We start from the raw sequence: 22,526 nt of genomic DNA on the forward strand, positions 1-22,526 counted from the left end.
TGGGGTCACGAAGAATAGGAAAAGACTAAACAACAACAACAAAAAAGAAAACATGGTTGGTTATCCTGAAGAGGATGCACTCCACACTAAGACCTTTTGCTGCAAGCCAGACTAGTCGTTAATTACTACTGTCTGTGTACATGTTTCACTGCAAAGGGACATAAGAAAAAAGGACAGGTTCCTTTCCATAGGAGTTAGTAATCTAAAGCTTGATAGGACAGGGAGACAGGAAATAGAGGGGAGGAGAGACAAAGGCAAGATGTATGTTTTGTTGTTGTTGTTTAAAGGGATGATTTAACTCAAAACATTCATCTGCAATTAGTGCTGCGCGCTTTAGTTAAATGAAAAGCAATGGTATTTAATACATTTTTTAAATAAAAAATATTTGTACTTTTCAAATATATTTATACTTTTCACTGGTTTTACAATCATTTTGACATTTTAAAACTTGACTTCCTTCCCCCTCTTTCTGCGGTTCCTTAAATGTATTTTTAATATCTTCTGCATATCCAAATTAACTTCTCATTTATTTTTCTTCTTTATATGCATACTCTTATATAGCTGCAGGTGATTCCTGCCAGTGTTTTTATCTGTTTACAATTTATCTGTAAATATTCAATAAACCATTTCCATTCTTTTATTTTAAAAAAATTGTTATATTGATTCTTATTCTTCCGGTAAGTTTTGCCATTTCTGTATATTCCATATTCCTTTGCTGAGACTTCTTCTCCTTTCCATTTTTGGGCAAGTAGCATTCTTGCTGCTGTAGTCGCGTGCATGGATAAATTTCTATACAATTTAAGTAGTTCTATCCCTATCATTCCCAAAAGAAAGGCTTCTGGGGTTTTTTTTACAAATGTTATTTTAAACATCCTTTTCATTCCACTGTATATGGTATTTAATACATGTCATTCTTTTTGAAGGCGGAATAAATGATAGTCTTACACTGCGCATTCTGTGACATTTTATCACAAGAACACACAATTTTGCAGGAAGCCTGGTGCAAAGGGTATTTCAGAGTTGGTGTAATTGGAGTTGGAGCTATATTATACTTTCTTCTTACCAGGCTTTCTTAATAAATCGGGGACTTGGGAAGCAGGCAGTCATTGTCAGATAATGAGCGTGAGCGGCAATAATTTAGGATCCGGACAGCAGTCACGAAATTAAAAGACGCCTGCTCCTTGGGAGAAAGGCGATGGCAAACCTAGACAGCATCTTAAAAAGCAGAGACATCACCTTGCCAACAAAGGTCCGTATAGCTATGGTTTTCCCAGTAGTGATGTATGGAAGTAAGAGCTGGACCATAAAGAAGGCTGATCACCGAAGAATCGATGCTTTTGAATTATGGTGCTGAAGGAGACTCTTGAGAGTCCCATGGACTGCAAGAAGATCAAATGTATCAATTCTGAAGGAAATCAGCCCTGAGTGCTCACTGGAAGGATAGATCGTGAAGCTGAGGCTCCAATACTTTGGCCACATCATGAGAAGAGATGAGAAAAGACCCTGATGTTGGGAAAGATGGAGGGCACAAGGAGAAGGGGACGACAGAGGAAGAGATGGTTGGACAGTGTTCTCGAAGCTACAAACATGAGCCTGACCAAACTGCGGGAGGCAGTGGAAGACAGAAGTGCCTGGCGTGCTCTGGTCCAGGGGGTCACGAAGAGTCGGACACGACTAAACGACTAAACAACAACAAAATGTTAACTCTAGAAGGAGACAGAAGAAATGAACTCCTGCTGTGCCTTATCATGCAGTCTTCCCAACTGACATCCTACTGGGGATGTGATGTGCTAAATCTCCAGGCTGACTCAGTGCTACCACTCTTGCAAAAAAAAAAACACAAAGAAAAAAAACCCTACTAAGAAAAGCCACATTGATCCTAGAGATAAGTAGGTGCTCTCAGAATGATGTAGAGCAGGGGTAGGCAACCTAAGGCTCGGGGGCCGGATCCGGCCCAATTGCCTTCTCAATCCGGCCCGCGGATGGTCCAGGAATCAGCGTGTTTCTACATGAGTAGAATGTGTCCTTTTATTTAAAAGGCATCGCTGGGTTATTTGTGGGACATAGGAATTCGTTCATTTCACCCCCCCCCCCCCCAAAATATAGTCCAGCCCACCACATGGTCTGAGGGACGGTGGACCGGCCCACGGCTGAAAAAGGTTGTTGACCCCTGATGTAGAGCAAGGACAATGATTCCCTCTATTTGTGAAATTAAACATGCCTCTCCAGCACTCTGTCTGACCATTCTGAACTATCTGAACACTCCATCGTCCCCATAAATTCTCTGCCATGTGAACCTTGGTGGTTCCTTGTTGTTGTTCATTAGAAAACAAATGGATGTCGAGAGGGTCCCTTTAATGGTCAAAGTTGTTGTTGGTCTTTTTACAGCACACTTGTGTAGAAGTGGCATTTTTAAAATGGTTTTCCCCAAGAGCTTAGGAAGCTTTCTAGGCAATCCTGAAGTCTTGTGGCACTTTGAAGCCTAGAAAATGCACACTGTCCTAGGTTTTTGTGGACTCTTGCCATGATATATATATCTGTTAGCCTTTAAGGTGCAGTTGTTGTTAATAATAATAATAATATTTATACCCCGTCCATCTGGCTGGGCTTCGCCAGCCACTCTGGGCAGCTTCCAACAAAATATTAAAATACAGTAATCCAGGGCTGCCTTCAGATGTCTTCTAAAAGTCTGGTAGTTGTTTTTCTCTTTGACATCTGGTGGGAGGACGTTCCACAGAGCAGGTGCCACTACTGAGAAGGCCCTCTGCCTGGTTCCCTGTAACTTGGTTTCTCACAGCGAGGAAACCGCCAGAAGGCCCTCGGAGCTGGACCTCAGTGTCCGGGCGGAACGGGGTATCCTTCAGGTATACTGGGCCGAGGCCGTTTAGGGCTTTAAAGGTCAGCACCAACACTTTGAATTGTGCTCGGAACCGTACTGGGAGCCAATGTAGGTATTTCAAGACCGGTGTTATATGGTCTCAGCGGCCACTCCCAGTCACCAGTCTAGCTTCCGCAATCTGGATTAGTTGTAGATTCCTGGTCACCTTCAAAGGTAGCCCCACGTAGAGTGCATTGCAGTAGCTATTAGATTAGTTTTTGCTGCAACAGACAAACATGGATACAGGTCATGTGAAACAACAATGAGTCGAAGCAAGTCTGTGAATGTGAGCATCAGGAGGTACCAGCATCTGCAGAGGAGGAACCCCAAGCTTTTCAGAAGCACAAATAAGAGAACTGAAGTCAACCTACGGCAGATATATGGAAGGATGAACCATTGCCTCATTCCTTCCTTGCTAGAAGTGTACCGTAGGGGAAAACTCAGGAAGAAAAGAGAGATTGTGTTTCAAGTACTACTGAATCCTCTGTGTGTGTATGCGTATGTGTGTTTGTGTGTGTGTGTGTGTGTGTGTGTGTGTGTGTGTGTGTCAGAGAGAGAGAGGTTGTGCACACGCAACATTAAAAAGTAGATAAAGTTCCAGCATAAAAGTCAGTAATATTTGTTAAAAAATCCAAAGTTGATAATATACTCCAGAGAAAAGCTTTTTCAGTGAATTAAAATCGCCCCTCATGGGAAATGCAGGAACGAGAAGTTATAGAATGGCAGCGAATTGGTTTCCACTTCCATCTGAATACTAATCTTCCTGCTCTGCAAAGGAAGAAGTGAGACTGATGGAGAATAACATTCTATAGTTACTAGTGAGAGTCAGGCTGGTGGGATTTCAATCATAAAATGAACTCTACTGGAACAGACAGAATTTAAATGTGAAAGCACCTCTCACCCACAAAGACTGCCATTTCTGCAGTTTTCAATTGGGAATTCCTCTCTGCTGCTCTCAGTTGGTGCTGTGCTCTTCTCAGTTTAAAACCTCTCACCGTCCCAATTTTAAAACATCTGGTTTCAGATCATTTGTTGTGCTCACATGAGAAGAACTGGGACTCAGAATGGTTGGTGCCACACCTCTTCACGTAGGACTCAGCTGTTGTTGTTGTTTAGTCGTTTAGTCGTGTCCGACTCTTCGTGACCCCATGGACCAGAGCACGCCAGGCACTCCTGTCTTCCACTGCCACCCGCAGTTTGGTCAAACTCATGCTGGTAGCTTCGAGAACACTGTCCAACCATCTCATCCTCTGTCGTCTCCTCCTCCTTGTGCCCTCCATCTTTGCCAACATCAGGGTCTTTTCCAGGGAGTCTTCTCTTCTCATGAGGTGGCCAAAGTATTGGATCCTCAGCTTCACGATCTGTCCTTCCAGTGAGCACTCAGGGCTGATTTCCTTCAGAATGGAGAGGTTTGATCTTCTTGCAGTCCATGGGACTCTCAAGAGTCTCCTCCAGCACCATAATTCAAAAGCATCAATTCTTCGGCGATCAGCCTTCTTTATGGTTCAGCTTTCACTTCCATACATCACTACTGGGAAAACCATAGCTTTTACTATACGGACCTTTGTTGGCAAGGTGATGTCTCTGCTTTTTAAGATGCTATCTAGGTTTGTCATTGCTTTTCTCCCAAGAAGCAGGCGTCTCTTAATTTCGTGGCTGCTGTCACCACCTGCAGTGATCACGGAGCCCAAGAAAGTAAAATCTCTCACTGCCTCCATTTCTTCCCCTTCTATTTGCCAGGAGGTGATGGGCCCAGTGGCCATGATCTTCGTTTTTTTGATGTGGAGCTTCAGACCATATTTTGCACTCTCCTCTTTCACCCTCAATAAAAGGTTCTTTAATTCTTCCTCACTTTCTGCCATCAAGGACTCTACAGCTGCAAATATAACTTTTAAGTGCATTATACAAATGTGACACTAGATGGTGATGGTGAGCTAATGGCAAATTCAATATATGTTTTTAAAACTCCTTCTTTTTTTTTAAAAAAAAAGCATTTTCACAGCATTTTTTATATGTGTCTAGATTCCACCTGAGTTTAAGCAATATGTTAAATCGCTTCTCCACTTGGAATGACTAGGCAGCCTTGCAAAATACCTGATGAGAGGAAATTCTGCTTGAGTGTTAGCAAACTAGGCCCCAAATCATCCATAATGTAGAGCACCGCTAAGCAGAATCGAACCCTCTCCATTTCCATAACTGAGTACAGTCAAACATTGGTTGTAGAACGTAACCCATTCCGGAAGCCTGTTCATTTTCAAAATATTCGACAACTAAGGTGCAGCTTCTGATTGGTTGCAAGAGCTTCCTGCAAGCAAACGGAAGCTGTGTCGGATGTTCAGCTTCTGAAAAATGTTTGAAAACCAGAGCATTTACTTCCGCGTTTTCGACATTCAGGAGCCGAAACGTTCCAAAACGGAGGCGTTCGGGAGATGAGGTTTGACTGTACACCCACCCAGCTAGACTCACTTCAGGTATTGGAGCCCAATGGAGGGGGGAAAGGAGTTGAAATATCCGTATGTAGGAAGCTCCCGGTCTGGCTCTGGGTTTTAGAGGCTCACTGTTCTCTGCTGGGTCTATTTTTATGTTGAGGAATCTCTAGTTGCAGAATTACCTGGTATCAGTTGCAGGTGACAACAAACCACCATTGACAATTCCCCCACTTTTCTTGCTGGGTAGCATTGTGAGAAATTAAAGTAGTGCTCCTCATTGGGCTACTGTGGGAAAATTTAAAATGGCGACTCACAGAGCAAGCGTTATCGCCAGTGAGCTCTGCTGTGGCCCGGCAACTTCCAGAGGATGCCACATGGCGATGCCGCACATCACCTACAAGAAGAATGGGGTGCAGCTTTCTGTGCCAGTTTTGCTCCTTAACTAAACTATAAGGGTAAGGGTAAAGGTAAAGGTAAAGGTCCCCTGACCATTAGGTCCAGTCGTGGCCGACTCTGGGGTTGCGGCGCTCATCTTGCTTTACTGGCGGAGGGAGCTGGCGTACTGCTTCCGGGTCATGTGGCCAGCATGACTAAGCCACTTCTGGCGAACCAGAGCAGCGCACGGAAATGCCGTTTACCTTCCCGCTGGAGTGGTACCTATTTATCTATTTGCACTTTGACGTGCTTTCGAACTGCTAAAACTATAAGGGTTGACCAAGGTTTAAACAAACTGGTCTGTCAGAGCCATGTCCAGTTTCAGCCTTAAATTCAGTTCTCTACGTTCCTGCAGCAATCTGCAAGCTTTTTTAAAAAAAATTAATAATAATAGAAATTCACCCACATTTTACTGCAGATTTCTCATCATGTGCCTAATGTACCCATTTCTGCCATTCCCCTAGTATAGTGCATCTTCAATTATTGTCACAAAGTACATGTGCGTTTTTTATGCATGTGTTTTTGTACATATTTTGTACACATTGGCTGGAGTACCACGCTGCAAAATTCAGAGACATGCCCTTTTCAAAGGAAGGCTGTGTTTTGGTTTGCATAGCATTTGAGGAAGTGTGGATTTGGTTCGCCTTTAAAAGTGAACTTAATCAAATCTCTCTCCTTCATTCCTTGCTGTGCTCCTAGCAAGAATTTTGAAGGGGATTGCTGAAACCTTCACCTCCATGTTTTGCTTCCTGAAAAATAGCTAGCAACCTGACCTCTTGGTGGCTCTGTTTAATACTTTTATCCACCGCTGGGTAGGGTTGTTGCTGTTATTATTATTATTATTATTATTATTACTGTGATACCTCAGGTTACATATGCTTCAGGTTACATACGCTTCAGGTTACAGACTCCGCTAACCCAGAAATATTACCTCAGGTTAAGAACTTTGCTTCAGGATGAGAAAAGAAATCGTGTTCTGGCGGTGCGGCAGCAGCAGGAGGCCCCATTAGCTAAAGTGGTGTTTCAGGTTAAGAACAGTTTCAGGTTAAGAATGGACCTCTGGAACGAATTAAGTATTTAACCCGAGGTACCACTGTATTCTTTAGATATTCTTCTTCTTTAGAAGACATCTGTAGGCAGCCCTGTATAGGGAAGTTTTTAATGTTTCGTGTATTACTATGTTTCTGTATATACTGGAAGCCATTGGGGAAACCCAGTCAGATGGGTGGAGTACAAATAATAAAGTTGTTGTTGTTATGGTTTGAAAAACTGCACAAAGAGCACAACAAATTCCAGCCATCGCAGCCTCCCCCATTGCTGCATCTCCACACAGAAGGAAGATTTCACCTCTAGAATTTCTTCTTGGCACGCAATTGTTTAATCGTCTCAAGTGGAACAACGCTACCTATGTGAAAGTGAGCTTTTGCTTTCAAACCTCCAGACTTCAACACAATGTTTCCCACTCAGTTCGTCTCTGCTTCACCTTGAGAGGGAGCAGATACCCAAAGATTGCCGCCGAACTAAAGTAAAAGATGAGGGAATGTCAAGGCAGCAAAGCAGGTGTCAGCGTTGAGAGTATATTGCCAGAAAACACTGTTGTTTTAAGTGACAAGTTCTTTTGAGACATCATATTGAATGATTTGGAAAACCTGCTTTATCTCTGACAATTACACCATTCCCCCCCTTTTCTCCCCCTTACCTTTTCCTCACCACTTGCCTTTCAAACAATTTGGCTTCTTCCCAGATTCCTCCGCAGGAGCCTCTTTCCTTCCTCAATCTGTGTGTGCAGGGGGCTTATGATAATGCAGTGAAAATTCACCAGCGACTCACAGAACGAGCCGTATATTCAAATCTCCTAATGTTTCCACTTCAAGCACTGATAACTTCTTTCCTTATTTTTCCTCCTCCACCTTTCTTTCCCCCCCCCATTTTAATGAGCCTTATTTCAGTCTTTTGTGTTAAATTATAAAAGATTTGCCTCTGAAAAGGAAGCCATTAATAGTACTATTGTGCGACACCAGGAAGACTTGCCACGATTCGGTTCTATGAATAGAAAACGCAGAAATCTAGCGAGGTCCCCAAGCTTTTCGTTCCCAAAGGTAGATTGCTTCATTTATGGCCCGAGCCCAAGATTGGAAGCCACAGTTTTTTCAACATGCTGGTGATTGACTGCTAGGCTAACAGGAATCGTGTGGCTGCAACACAGAGCAATGACAATAACTTTACACATTACAGTGGTATCTCTGAAGTCGAATGGAATCCATTCCGGAAATCCGTTTGACTTCCAAAATGTGGCTTCCAATTGGCTGCAAGAAGCTCCTGCAGCCAATTGGAAGCTGTGGAAGTCACGTTGGACGTTCGTGTTCCAAAGAAGGTTTTAAACCGGAACACTCACTTCCGGGTTTGCGACATTCGGGAGCCAAAACGTTTGACTTCCAAGGCGTTCAGGATCCAAGATACGACTGTACTTGGAGCCTTTCCAGACATCATTTTATCATGCATACATGTTGGTTTGTGCTCATAATGGGGTGATTATAAATAATCTTGCTTTCAATACTGCTTGCACCTGCAAAAGTATTGGGGCGGACATCCTTTTCTGGGACCCTACATTCAAATTCTTATTCACACACCTCCTTGCTGGCCCTAGTACGACCAACTTGGCCAGTTAGCCCTGGTGATCATTCAGTGTCTACTGACTGGAGTTCCCTCCCCCTGAAAAATGACCCCTGAATTTTTGAATTTTATAGATATTGATGCTGCATTTTATGTTGTACTCTATGCTGTTTTATGCTATTTTTAAGTCGCATTTTAATCAGTGATTTATATTTGCTGTTAGCCACCCTGAGCCTGGTTTCTAACCAGGAAGTGTGGGGTATAAATAAATTTATTATTATTATTATTATTATTATTATTATTATTATTATTATTTCCGATCAGTGCATATGCTGTAGCTTCTTGCTAAAATCATGTAACTTTTCATAATGCAAATGAAATTATCCAGATGGCAATAATGCTGCGTCAAAGCATCACAGACTTACCTCTAAGTAAATATGCATAGGATTGTGTTATTAATATGTTGTTCAATTGCTGCTGAATGAGTAAAGGATGGTGTTGATACAGTGGTACCTCGGGTTAAGAACTTAATTCGTTCTGGAGGTCTGTTCTTAACCTGAAACTATTCTTAATCTGAGGTACCACTTTAACTAATGGGGCCTCCCACTGCCACCGCATGGTTTCTGTTCTCAGCGGAAGCAAAGTTCTTAACCTGAGGTACTATTTCTGGGTTAGCGGAGTCTGTAACCTGAAGCATCTGTAACCTGAAGTGTCTGTAACCCGAGGTACCACTGTACAAGGTTAGATAATGTGTCTGAAGAGGCCCATAAGATCAAGCTGTCAATTATGGATATGCCCATCCTCCGGTTTATGTCAACTCTTGCAGCTTTGCCAAAGATGGAATTTGCCTATATTAAGAAGAAACTCGAGACGACTATGTTAAACTACCAAATCAGTGCTGCTTCTAATAAACTCGACATAATTCTTCATTTCCACAGCAATAATGGCTCCATAAAGACTATTGAATCATTTCTCATTCTGAATCAGTGTTCATTCTCTTCCAGCTCTGTAACCAATCATACAATTTACTTATTGAAATTTCTGCTGTACTAGACAATGTACAAAATACATTTTTGTGTGTGTGTGGAAGAGCAAATATGCCTGTGCTTGCAACTTTAAATGAATAATCTCTTACTTCTCCTAAGCGGCAACGTTCCACGTGTCGCCTTCCTTCCCTACGAAAACGTGGCCTTTAATAATGGGGAAGAACAAACAAAGGCACAGAAGATTCGGTTATTCAGAGAATTGTTTAGATTAGGTCTACGGAGATGCTTTCAGAGAGAGGCATCTGGGCTGTTTCCTCCATATGTGTAAATCAGGAGGAACCAGAACTTAATGGGAACCAAGATTTAGCTTTGGGATACCATACCCTCCAACATTCCTCAGATGAAAATGGGACACTCCTCCCCAACCCTCATTTTTTGGTCATGTCCTCCGAACATTTCCTATCAGAAGAAGGGCGGCTGCCACCAACAACACAGCAATGGGACACGACATACACACCCTCCACCGTCCTGAGAAAACCCCAAATCCCGATTGTATTTTATTTTTCTCCTTGGTAGATTTACAAAAATTAAAAAGACTCACACTAATAAATAAATTTTAGAAAGAGCCAAGATTATTTCCCCCAAAATTATTTCTATTAATTTTCCAAATTATTACAAATCTAACCAAATTACTTAAATTTAATACAATTTCTTAATATCAGATTTCACACTCCTGTTGCAAACATATGTTGACCATTTCCTCCCATAGCCGCTTCATCTCTTGTTTAATGTCCAATTGTCATCCTTCACTAGTCATTGTCCATTCTTGCAGCTGACCACATTTTTTTCATCCTTACAAAAAGCACCTCTGTTACATCTTATAAATATAAAATCCATTTCCCATGTGCAGTCCTTCATATACATTGTTGTTTCAGACCTGGTGTGCTGGGAGAATTAATTACTACCTTCCGTTGTTCAGTTCTTTGCAGTGTTTATCTGGATGGGACAAGGTCACATTCCATTCCTTCCACTGTTTACTGACTAGCGCAGGGGTTGGCAACCTAAGGCCCATGGGCCAGAAGCGGCCTACGGAGGCTACTTAACAGGCCCACAAGCCATGAGTCCCCATGCGCTGCGCTAAACCAGCGCAGCGAGGTGCGGGGACTCTCCCGCGGCTCTGGAAATAGCTTCTGCGCATGTCCAGATGCCGGAAATCGCGTCTGTTCATGTCTGTGGTGCCGGAAATCACTTCTCCGCTTGCTCAGGCGCCAAAAATTGCTTCTGCACAGGCGCGGTTTTCGGTGTCTGGGCATGCGCAGAAGCAATTTCCGGTGCCACAGACATGCGCAGATGCGATTTTCGGCATCACACTGCACCAGTCCTCGGAAGTGATCCAGCCCATGCTCAGTAAGCCTTGCTGACCCCTGGACTAGCGTACGAGCTGCGGCCATAAATAACTCACATGTCCAGTCTCCGCCATTAAAATTCTACTCCGGAGTTCTTCCTCGGCACACAGTTGAAAGCAAAATCTCTTCTCAGATTCGGCCTCATGCCAGATCGAAAGAGCCAAGATTAGATGTGGATGCACAAAACATTTTAAAAAATAAATCAAAGACTCCTTGCGCTCCAATCCACTTTTCTTTCTTCCAGCCTCAGAGCCAGTGGGTCATGCAGGGTTGGGCCTCAGCAGTGGCAGCCGCTGCTCCTCCTTGCTACCAGCTGCCCAAGGGAAGAGGCCCACAGCAGTGGCCACAGAGAGGCCACAGAGAGGCTGGAGGATGCTTCCTTACGGCCACCACTCATCCTCCTCTCTGAGCTTGTTGGCGGTGGCTCTGGCCATACTTTATTTTGTATACCACCCTTCATCACAAGATCTCAGGGCAGATCGCAGGGACATTCCGGGATCAAATCAGAAGCCATAATTGCTTTCTCAGTTCCGGGACTGTCCCTGCAAAACTGGGAGGGTGTGGGATACATGGAGTCAAGAAACACAGCATATATTTCTCGCTGCAATGTTCCTGGAAATCTACCTTCTCACTGCCCCTGTATAGCCAGCTACATTTTATCAGTTTCTTGCTATTCTCCTAATAGAAATAGGAACTTGAAATAGTTGATTATATTGCATTGTTGATTATATTGCTTGAAATAGTTGATTATATTGCAATATTTGAATATATGCTTTTAAGTTGGTCAGATCCCAGTGAACCCTATGCAAGTCTGATCTCTTGTTGACCCCTTTTGGTTTCCGCATGTGACAGGAAGCATGTCTATTTCTCAATGTGCATTCTTTCCCCCGGCAGTATGAATAGCAGAAGGACCATATGTTGAAATAAAAGAAGCTTGTCCATATTATTCCCTCTCTGATAGCTAATCTGTCTACCCTTTCCAATGCTTGTTCTCTCTCTCTCTCTCATAGTTTTATATTCTGCTAATTGCTTCCAGCCCTTTAGGGGGTTGTCATGAAGACGTACAAAGCATTGATAGCTTAACTGTTAATTAATGTGGTAGAATAACGGTTGAGGTGAGGCACCGAACTGTCAGAAAGAAGAGGTTAAGTTGGGTGCATAAAAGTCACAAGAAGGTAAAGACGGGACCGTTATCACTCCTGGTTTATGGCTTCATCTTAAGAAAAACGAACGGCACTGCTGGATTTCAAACATGAAGCAACCAAAATGCCTATGCTCATCACACAGTTGCTTCCTAAATGAGGGTACTGACAAGCAGGCAAAACAGGGCACCGCCACTGCCACTGTCCCACGCGCTCCACTTTTGGGGGCAGCAGTGGCTTTTTGGAGGGGGATTGGGGTCCGAAGGGGGTGCACAGGACAGACAGTGGCCTTGGCAGGCCTCCCCAGCGGCCCGGAAAGTCGGCCTGTGTAAGGAAATTGAGACTAGGCCAAGTAGATTAGGACTGGCCTTGGCCCCGCCCCCAACCCAGCTGGCCAATTGGCTGCATCCAGCAGGTGAGGTGAAGGCTAGGCCAGGCCTAGTCTCAATTTCCTCACATAGGCCAACTTCTGGGACTCAGGAAGCCCAGCGCTGGGTCCCAAACCACCTCTCAGGAGGTAGGGCAGTAATTGTTCTGGATAATTTTGTCGCCCACCCCCCTCCGCGATGACACCTGGGGCAGACCACCCCCTCCCCTCATTCGCCCCTGAAGGCAGACTGGATTCTCCAGATATTTCCCCCTTTTCTTCCCCATGAAACAACAATCACACTACCTTGCAAAAGGTAAAAAAACAAGATTTACTCGCTCGGGATACTAGTTGAAGAGTACAGTGGTGCCTCGCAAGACGAAAAGAATCCGTTCCGCGAGTCTTTTCGTCTTGCGTTTTTTTCGTCTTGCGAAGCAAGCCCATTAGCGGAGTAGCGCTATTAGCGCTATTGGCAGTTTAAGGGCTAAAAACGGCTTTTTAAGGCTTAAGGGATTAGCGGTTTTGCTGCTAAAATGCTTTTAGCAGCTTAGCGCTTCAGAAAAAGGGGTTTTGGAGCGGAAAAAAACCCTCAAAAATTTTCGTCAATTTTCGTCTTGCAAAGCAAGCCCATAGGAAAATTCGTCTTGCGAAGCGCCTCTGGAAACGGAAAACCCTTTCGTCTTGCGGGTTTTCCGTCTTGCGAGGCATTCGTCTTGCGGGGCACCACTGTAATGGGTGCAGCAGCTTTAAGGCAGACTTAAAATGGTAATTCTGTTACCAAGACCTCCCTCAATACAGCTTAAAATGGGGTCTGAGGATTGGCATGCAGATTGTTCTTCACATTTCTGGTTCGGTGATCCGATGAAGAAGAGGAAGAGAAGAAATGGGCTGGGATGTGCCCAGGCAGGTAAGAGAATATATCTGTGCCTCTCACAGAGTTCTCTCTAGCAAATTTACAAGAAAATTCCTATCGTGTGCTTATCGAGCAAAACACGAATCGTTGGTTTGCATTGTAAATATCCCGCAATATCTACATGCTTCTGAGAAGATTAAGATTGTGAGCGACTGGGTTCTTTGCAGTACCCCCAGCTGCTTTGGTGGGGGGGGGGAGAAAAGATTTTTAAAATAATTAAAAGGGATGAAAGGCGGCAGATCTGGGGTTGGCACAAAAGACCCAGGATTTAGCCTTTCTGGGCCCTAACGGTTGCCCCCTCTCTTAAGACAATTTCCTTTCTAAAGCTTAGGGAAAGCCTATCTTGGCAGGCTTGGGAGCTATCAAATTGTATGTGGGAACTATGGGAAATCGCATCTATTGCGTATAATCCATTTCACTAATAAATAATACAGAGCTCCACATGGTTCTCCAGAATGAATTATGCTGTAGTATCAGGAGCTATTTCCCCAAAGGTCATTTAACAAACTGTTGAAATAAGCATCTGCAGCCGAGTGGATGAATTTCATGCAATTTGCAATTGCACAAATACGAATTAGAGTTGTTTGTCAAAGGGACTGGCTATTCAGAAACGGGCTATTCAGAAACGATTTGTGAATCTGCAAAGCAGGGATTGCTTTTGGTCTAAGCTAAGGAAATCATTGAAAACCAGCGGCCAACTCTTGCAGGATCTGCGCTTAGGGAAATGCATAGAGCATGATCTGGTTCACATGAAGCACTTTTAAATCTCACTGATTTCCGTGGGGGAGAGGGACTGTAAGTGCTTCATCTTGGCTAGGCAATGGATTTCTGCACCAGATTTCCTTTCCAGTGACAGTCCTGGATTTAAAGAAGCCACCCTGGTTTCTTACTTGATCCTAGACTTTTTCACAGGACTTCCTTATTTTCATCTGAGAAATGTTGGAGAATATGGAGTTATCCGGCCCCCTGAGCCATCTAATGGCAGCCCTCTATACAGAAATTTGTTAATGGTCCATGTTTTATTATGCTTTTATGTATGTTGGAAGCTGCCCAGAGTGGCTGGGGCAACCCAGTCAAATGAGTGGGGTATAAACAGTAAAATAATAATAATAATAATTATTAATTAAATAGGACATCCCTATTTTCATTTGAGGAGTGTTGGAAGGTATGGGTTTCTTTGGGAGTACTCAAACAAAACAAAGCTAAAGCACGTGGGTGGCGCTGTGGTCTAAACCATTGAGCCTCTTGGACTTGCTGATCAGAAGGTCAGCGGTTTGAATCCCCCAAAGGAGTGAGCTCCTGTTGCTCTGCCCCAGCTTCTGCCAACCTAGCAGTTCAAAAGCACACCAGTGCAAGTAGATAATTAGGCACCACTGTGGCGGGAAGGTAAACAGCGTTTTCGCTCCCTCTGGCTTCTGTCATGGTGCCTCATTGCGCCAGAAGTGGTTTAGTCATGCTGGCCACATGATCCAGAAAGCTGTCCGTGGACAAACTCCAGCTCCCTTGGTCTGAAAATGAGATGAATGCTGCAACCCCATAGTTGCCTTTGGCTGGACTTAACTGTCCAGGTGTCCTTTACTCCCCCCCCCCTTACTCAAACAAATCAGATTTTGCTAGTGCTTCCTTTGCCTTACAACGTAGTTTTTGCATATAGAAATATATATCTTCTTCTTTGGCAATCACTTGTAGCCATGTAAGCTTGTCTTCCATAAACATGGTTTTAACAGTGAGTCCGTAAGTGACTGTGGAGGCCAATTCTGGATCCACACGTCCTTCCAAAGTAGAGACATTAGTTTCCAGGCGGGAGTTGATCATGGTGTGGATTTGCCAAACGTGCCTTCCTCTTAGCACGTTTCTCCCTTGCGTCCTGAGTTCAAGTGTCTTCAAAGCCCATAACACCTTTGGTAAAGGCTGTTCTCCAACTGGAGCGCTCGAAGGCCAGTGTTTCCCAGTTGTCAGTGTTTATACAGTGGTACCTTGCAAGACGAATGCCTCGGAAGACGAAAAACTCGCAAGACGAAAGTTTTTCGTTTTCTGAGGTGCTTCGCAAGATGGATTTCCCTATGGCTTGCTTTGCAAGACGAAACGTCTTGCGCCTTTTTTTTAAAAACCGCCAATGCATTCCTATGGGAAACCGTCAATACACATTTGTGCTTCGCAAGACGAAAAAACTCGTAGAATAAAAAAACTCGCAGAACAAATTAATTTCGTCTTGCGAGGCACCACTGTACTACATTTTTTTAGATTTGCCTTGAGAGTCTTTAAACCTCTTTTCTTGACCACCAGCATTACACTTTCCATTTTTAAGTTTGGAATAGAGTAGTTGCTTTGGAAGACGATAATCAGGCATCCGCACGACATGACCAGTCCAACGAAGTTGATGTTGAAGAATCATCACACTGGTGATCTTTGCTTCTTCCAATACACTGATATTAGTTTGCCTGTCTTCTCAAGTGATGTGTAAAGCTTTTTGGAGACACTGTTGATGGAATCTGTCAAGGAGTTGGAGATGGCGTTTATAAGTGGTCCGTGTTTCACAAGCATATAGTATACCCTGAGATGCACATATAGAAATATCTATATATACCCTGAGGAAATTTGCCTTTTTGGTGTAGGGATCAAAAATCATCAAGAATCAAAAAATGCCACCGGCCTCTTTATGTAATAGAAGGTGCATTGTCACAGAAATGACATCTGTAGTGTATCAAATTCCAAGCCACTGCCCTAATGTGTCATTAACATTCAGATGCCTGCATTGTGTAGTCTTTTAGAAACGGGGTGGGGGTGGGGGGGGCTGAAACGATCCAATCTTTAAGGCTACATTTGGAGCAAAGTGCTCTGTAATAACTTGTGCTTTTCAAAACCCCTTTCCCCACTCAGTCAAAAGAGGGTGGTGAAGGCTGTTGTTTAAGCCACAGCTGCTCTGATATTTTGAGAAAAATGAAAAGTGCCATTATGGTTAAAATGCTGTGAGATCAGCATTCTTTTCCCCTGTGCACACACTCACATCCCCATTGTACATTTCGGATTTTTTTAATATATAAGGTCTGCTCTGTTTTCCTAGCTAGTAATTATATAGGATTGCCAGGTGACTCAAATTGTAATGGATTTTCTTTCCTCGTGTTTACTCCTCGCTTGGTTTAGGTTTAAGTTACAGGGAAAACGTTCGAAACAATGGAAATTAAAATAATTTTCAGGACCACAACGGTTCCTGGTTGTTACACTGCTTTTTGCTTTGCTCACAGCAACTAGCCTTATGGTACAGAAGGCAAAATGAGGTATAAATTTGAGAATAAGGACGAAGAAATAAGGAGCATTAAACTATGCATGTGTGTGTGTCTGTATGCGCATGGTGTTTGGGTGGTTTGTCGCAGCCTTTTCTGTTCTGCTGCCGACCAGATGTTTTTGATTCCAACTCCCAGCAGCCCAAGTCAGTATGGTCATGATGGGAGTTGATTTCCAAATAGCTGGATGGCACCAAACTAGGAAGGCAGGGAGAGGTGGATTTTCCCATTGATCAAGTGTAATCGCGTACCCAAAATCTTGCCCCCACCTTATCATCACTTCTTTAATCTGTTCTTCTTTAAGTTCCCATTCAAGTAATAAATTATACATTTTTGACAAATTAATTTGGAATTATTTAGAAGTTCTAGCTTGAGTTTTGATTCTTTATGAAAGCCAATTTTATTATCAGAATTAAATTTATCATATAGTTGATGATATTGTAACCAAGTAGAACAAGCCTGTTTGAGTTCTTCATACGGTTTCAATTTTAATTGTCCTTGTTCTTCTTTTAAAAGTTGTTTGTACGTAACTCCAATTTTTTCCATGTTTTTCTTTTTATTGAGATAATTTCAGATTCAATTGGTTTTGTCTCATCTCCAAAAGGGCTACATTGTCCAACATCTCTTCTTGCGTTTTATTAATTTCTATGACCTCTCCTCCAACCCGTTCTGTCTCCCTCTTTGTCTCCTTCAATTGTTTCTGTGTGCGTTTCATTGAGTCTTCCACAGCCTTGGATCTAACTGCAAGGTCTTTTACTTTGCCTGACAATCCCCCCCCCCCCAACTGCTTCTATTTTTTTATCTAATGTTTCCTGTACCTCCAATAATTTTTTCTCCATATATTGTACATTCTGTTTAGATTCTTTCCTTATTTCCACCATTAAACTTTCCTAGTCTCTGATCTCCTTCCCCTCCTTCCCATTCTCCTGCCTAGAGGGATGTCTCTCCCCTGGGGTGCCTATTCCCTTTTTTGAATTTTCCCCAGACATGATGTTTATTTTGCCCCAAAATACTGTTTGGGTCTTAAATTGTTTTGTGTAATTTTTCTGACAACCTCCAGGGGTCGTAAGTCCAATCTTTCTATTTTTACGTCAAATTCCCTCCCGTCCCACACGATGGCAGCAAACAAAAAAATGACCTTTCCTTCAGTACAGTTACTTTCGTTTTCTTTGTCTATTACATTGTCGCGCCAAAGAAAGCTCACAGGAAACAAAGAGCAGAAAAACCAAACTACTGTATATGAGGAATAACAACAACAACAACAATAGTAACTAATAATAAATTTAATTTATACCCGGCCCTCCCCAGCCAAGGACGGACCGGGGTGGCTAACGGCCAATGATAAAAGCAAGTTGAATGAATACAACTGAAAAAAAAGATATAAATACATTAAAACATTAAAAGGAAGATATTTGTAATCCAATTAGCATTCTTCTTCTTTTTCCGCCGTTTGTCAGCTTAATCCACTGGTGACCTCTGAAAAGCGCCACAAACTCTAGCAACAATAGTGAACAGGGTTTCCAATGTCTTCCTCCTCACGATCGATGCTGGCAAGGGGGTGAATTTTATAAGTCCCAGCGCCAAAATCTCCTTCTCCAACACTGTCTTAAAATCCCCCAACAAAGTCCGCTGATCAGCTTAGTCCACTGGAAGCCTCAAGAAAACGCCACGTACTCCAAAAGCAACAAGTTTCCGGTGTCTTCCTCCTCACGAAGTAATTCCTTGCTCCTCCTGCAACCTTCCGCCATATGCCGTCTTCTCCCAGCTGCCGGGACGGACTCCCTTTCTGTGCCCTGCAGTTCTCCGAATTTTAATAAGTTCACTTTTGATGCAATGGTCCAATAGACTCTGCCAATTCCAATTCCAATTTGTTTTTAATTTTTGAAAGCTCGCCGCTTTCATCAGAAGCCTGAGACTGTGCAGCGCGGGGTTAGAGCTGCTCCCCTTGGTGCCCGTACTTTGATCCCGTCTCCGGGCTTATTCAAGATCTTCGACAATGATGTCCTCTGGAAGAGAATGAAAAAGAGAGACTGAATTAACAGCCTCTCTCAACAACGCCTGCCAAACAATACCCAAACCCAAGGCTTCAACCACCTCAGCTTTTGTAGCTGGAGTCAGTCAGGGCCCTGCCTGCTGAGGCGAAGTGAAAAAGGCCAGCAAGGCACAGCAAGAAGGCCTGGGAGGTCTTTCTCAGGAATGAACCATAATGCTACTAAGTGAAAAGTCCCCAGGGTGTGGAGATTTGTTTACCTTCTTCTGTGTTTACCAACACAGGACTGGTGTTGGGCTATTTCCAACTGCAGAGGAAAGAGAAAGCTGGATGAGACGCCTTATGTGAAACTACAAAACCCACCATTGACAGGTGCAAGGGAGCCCACAAGCAGGCCCAAGCCAGGAAAGACTGGCCTCCCTCAGGCCTGGGCCCAATCCCTTGTCCCAGAGGACCTCCATGGGCCCTGCAGCCTCCTGGGCAGAGGTGGAAGGGCAGCACCAGGGAAGAGGGCAGGTCATGCCTCTGGCATCATCCTGACACCCCAGGGACACATGCCGCTACAGAATTGGGGGCAAAGACCACATTCAACGGGCAGAGGGTCTGGGGGATCCACTCCCTCCTCTTTTGTTTCCCCCAGTACTAACCTCAAGTTCCGGGAAGATCTGGGATAACTTTGTCACAATTGCAACAAGAAAAGGACATGGGGACAGGTTAGTTCGTCCCTTTGCAGCTTCCCAGATTGTTGCAATAATCTTTTCCTTGATTCCCCTGCTCCTACACTCCTCCTACAGGGGTGGCAAACCCCAGGCCTTGGGGGACAGTCTTGGCCTATAGCCCCCCGAATGAGGCTCACAAGAGAATGTGGCCCTCTAGCTGAGCACTGTCCCCTAGCCCTGTCCTATCAGCTGCCTCGGCCTCCTGCCAGATCCAGCAGTCTGGCTCTTTCGACTTTTTCTTACTAGCCTGCCCTCCCCCACAAATCCTACACCCTGAGCTGCCCCCCTAGCCTATTCCTGCCCTGCCCTTCCCAAAATGGTGCGGGGGGGGGGGGACTTCCTCACCTGGAGTCTCAGAAGACTCCTCCTTGTGGTCCAGCGGGGCCACTTTATTTTCTTTTTTATGCTCATGAAGGTTCTCAGCCTCCTGAGCCTAGAAGAGGTGATGCAGAACAGAAATAGGTTTAGCCTAATAGAGAATTGCCAGCGCATTCTTCCCTCCTTCTGCAGCTGAATGAACTGTAGGACTTCATAACAGCTGCAGAGAGGCAGCCAAGAGCATTCAGGGCTTGGAGAGAAAGGAGGTACCAGCTCCTGCCATTCCAGGACCGAGAGAGCCTGGCTACCATAGTTCAGGCCCTGATTGCTTCAAGACTGGATTGCTGCCATGCACTGTACGTGGGGAAGCCCAGCCAGATGGGTGGGGTAAATCATTATTATTATTGTGCTTGACCTGGAAGCTGCAATTAGTGCAAGATGCTGCAGCGTGAGTGCTGACAGGAGCAAGGCCTTGTCAACATACAACAACTACATTGTTTTACCTTCTTGTAAACCGCTTCACTGACAACCTTTCAGTGTATGGCCAGTAACTCCCATATACAAACCCCTTTAAGAGGGGACCCTGGAATCGCCACTGCGGGGGGGGGGGGGTTGTCACCACTTCAGCCCCCCCCCCAAATTTAGGGAAGAGAGACTCAAGGATTCTGCGGGCAGTGCAGCTGTCCCATGCAGGGACCGAGCCTGCAACCTTGGCATTATCAGCACCACGTGATAATGACCCTACGGGAATTGTTCTGGGGAGAAGGCGATGGGGCAAAGAATAGGATGGGGCCCCACAAACTTACCATTCTGTCTCGCGAAGTACGAGTCCGCTTATTTTGCCTTCCTCCAGGATTCCTGGTACTGGATTCCATTGCCTCCTATTCAAACAGTTCCTGCCTCCCTGCAGGGCTGATTGGCAAAAAAAAAAAACAAAAAAGAAGAAAAAAACCCAAAACAAAAACAAATTAAAATAAAAAATTAAAACAATTAAAATCAGATCTTAAAAATCAAATGAATAAAATAACAGCCAAAATGAGAAAATCAAAATCAAAGAATCGAAAACCCACACCAAAGCCTCTAAATCTCCTGCTCTCCAACCTCTCTACTGCTCCTCACTAACCCACAATGGACACCTGTAGTTGGTGGCTTTTAAGGGAGAAGCAGGAGATGTCACAAAGGAGGGGAGGTCGTTATTACCGTGGCAACCCACCCATCTGGACCCTGGGCCAAACTCCCCCCCCCCCCGATGTTTCTTCAGAACTTTGAAGCACCTGCTGTTCCGTCTGCAGGTGAATCTTCTCTTTTGGAGTTCATGTTTTTATATCGGATCATTCTTCATTCAGCCCCATTTCCAAAGGGAGACAATCCCAACGTCCCTTGAAATGCAGTAGAAGACTCCCAAGTCTAGGGGTGTCCATAGCACAGGAATAGACAATCTGCTTTGCATTATCCCCATCCTCATAGATAATCCTGGATGACATCTCCAGGTGGGGCAGAGAATGTTCCCTGTCTGAAACCCGGGAGAGATGCTGCCGTTCAGTGTAGACGATGCTGAGGTGGATGGGTGGATTCTGGCCTCTGTAATGAAGCAATAGGTAAAGGGTCCTGAAGCAGAGCAAGTTGGGGGGGGGCATCTGTCAGGGACTCTTCGGCTGTGATTCCTGCATTGCAGGGGGTTGGGCTAGATGGCCTTTGTTGTGGCCCCCAGTTCCACTATTCTGTAATTCTAGGTTTGTACTCTGTACTGGGTCGTGTTAGATTTATGCAGCATCACTTCTCTATATGCCTGCTTCAGTCCTTGGAGACCTAGTTCATTCACCCTTCAAATGCATGTCTTCAATTTGGTACCTTGTCGAAGGTGCACACCTCATTCCTGGCATCTATCTGCCCTGTGCACACTACAAACACATTTGTATTACAAACAACAACAACAACAGACAAACAGCAAACCACCAATCCTGCATTGAAGATATATAATTTTCCTTAAATTTTATGTTTTGCAATTTAGAATATTCATTTAAACAACCTTAAAATAGCAATGACTTCCGTTCTTTTCTTTCCATGGTTCATTTTACATAACATATATCCTTGCATATTTTACATAAACGAAACCATTCAGTATTTTATTATTGCATCCATCAAAACTTATTTACACTGTTGAATTTATCTTAATCCTGCCAGCGTTTTCAGTTGTGCAGTTATTTCCCATATATTCCATAAACGTTTTCCAATCTCTAAACGTATGTTCTTCTTGTTCTCTTACGTTAAGTCTGCAAGCTGCGCGTATTCTGCTAACTTAAGTTGCCTTTCTTCTTTGGTTGGGACCTCACTCGTTTTCCATTTTGGGGCTAACGAAACATGTGCCACAGTAGTGGCATACATAAATAACCTCTTTTGACACCTGGGAATTTCAGTCTGAATTCTCCCCAACAGAAAGGACTCTTTTTTGGGGAAAGTACTTTTGAACATTTTTTTCAATTCATTATGTATCATTTCCCAATATTCTCTTACACCTTTACAAGTCAACCACATATGAAAGAATGTTCCCTCAACCTTTTTGCATCTCCAGCACTTATCTAATTCAGACTTATACATCTTAGCAAGCCTACTCGGGAGTTAAATACCACCTGTACATTATTTTCATGTAGTTCTCCTTGAAAGAATAAAATGTTATTAACTTCAAATCACTTTTCCAGAGCTTTTCCCAGAGGTTAAAAATCGATATTGTGACCTATATCTATTGCCCAGTGTGTCATTGAGGCTTTAACAAACTCATCTTTTGTTTCCCAATCTAATAACAGATTCTACATTTTGGAGAAAAGTTACTCATTGTTTTGTAATAGTTCTTTTGAATTGTGAGCTTTGGTCCAGAAAACCATTTTTTCCTATCTAATTTAAACATTTTATGTAACTGATGGTATTGTAACCAATCCATGACATGGCTCCGTACATTTTGACTGTGTTATAAACATGCAATGCCAGATGCCACTGGAGAGCAAATCAATTTTCTATGCAATTTGTACATAGCTTTTCTTATAAAGAT

Source organism: Podarcis tiliguerta, assembly GCF_965153285.1.
Source record: "Podarcis tiliguerta genome assembly, chromosome: 10".
In the NCBI taxonomy this organism is placed as follows: Eukaryota; Metazoa; Chordata; class Lepidosauria; order Squamata; family Lacertidae; genus Podarcis; species Podarcis tiliguerta.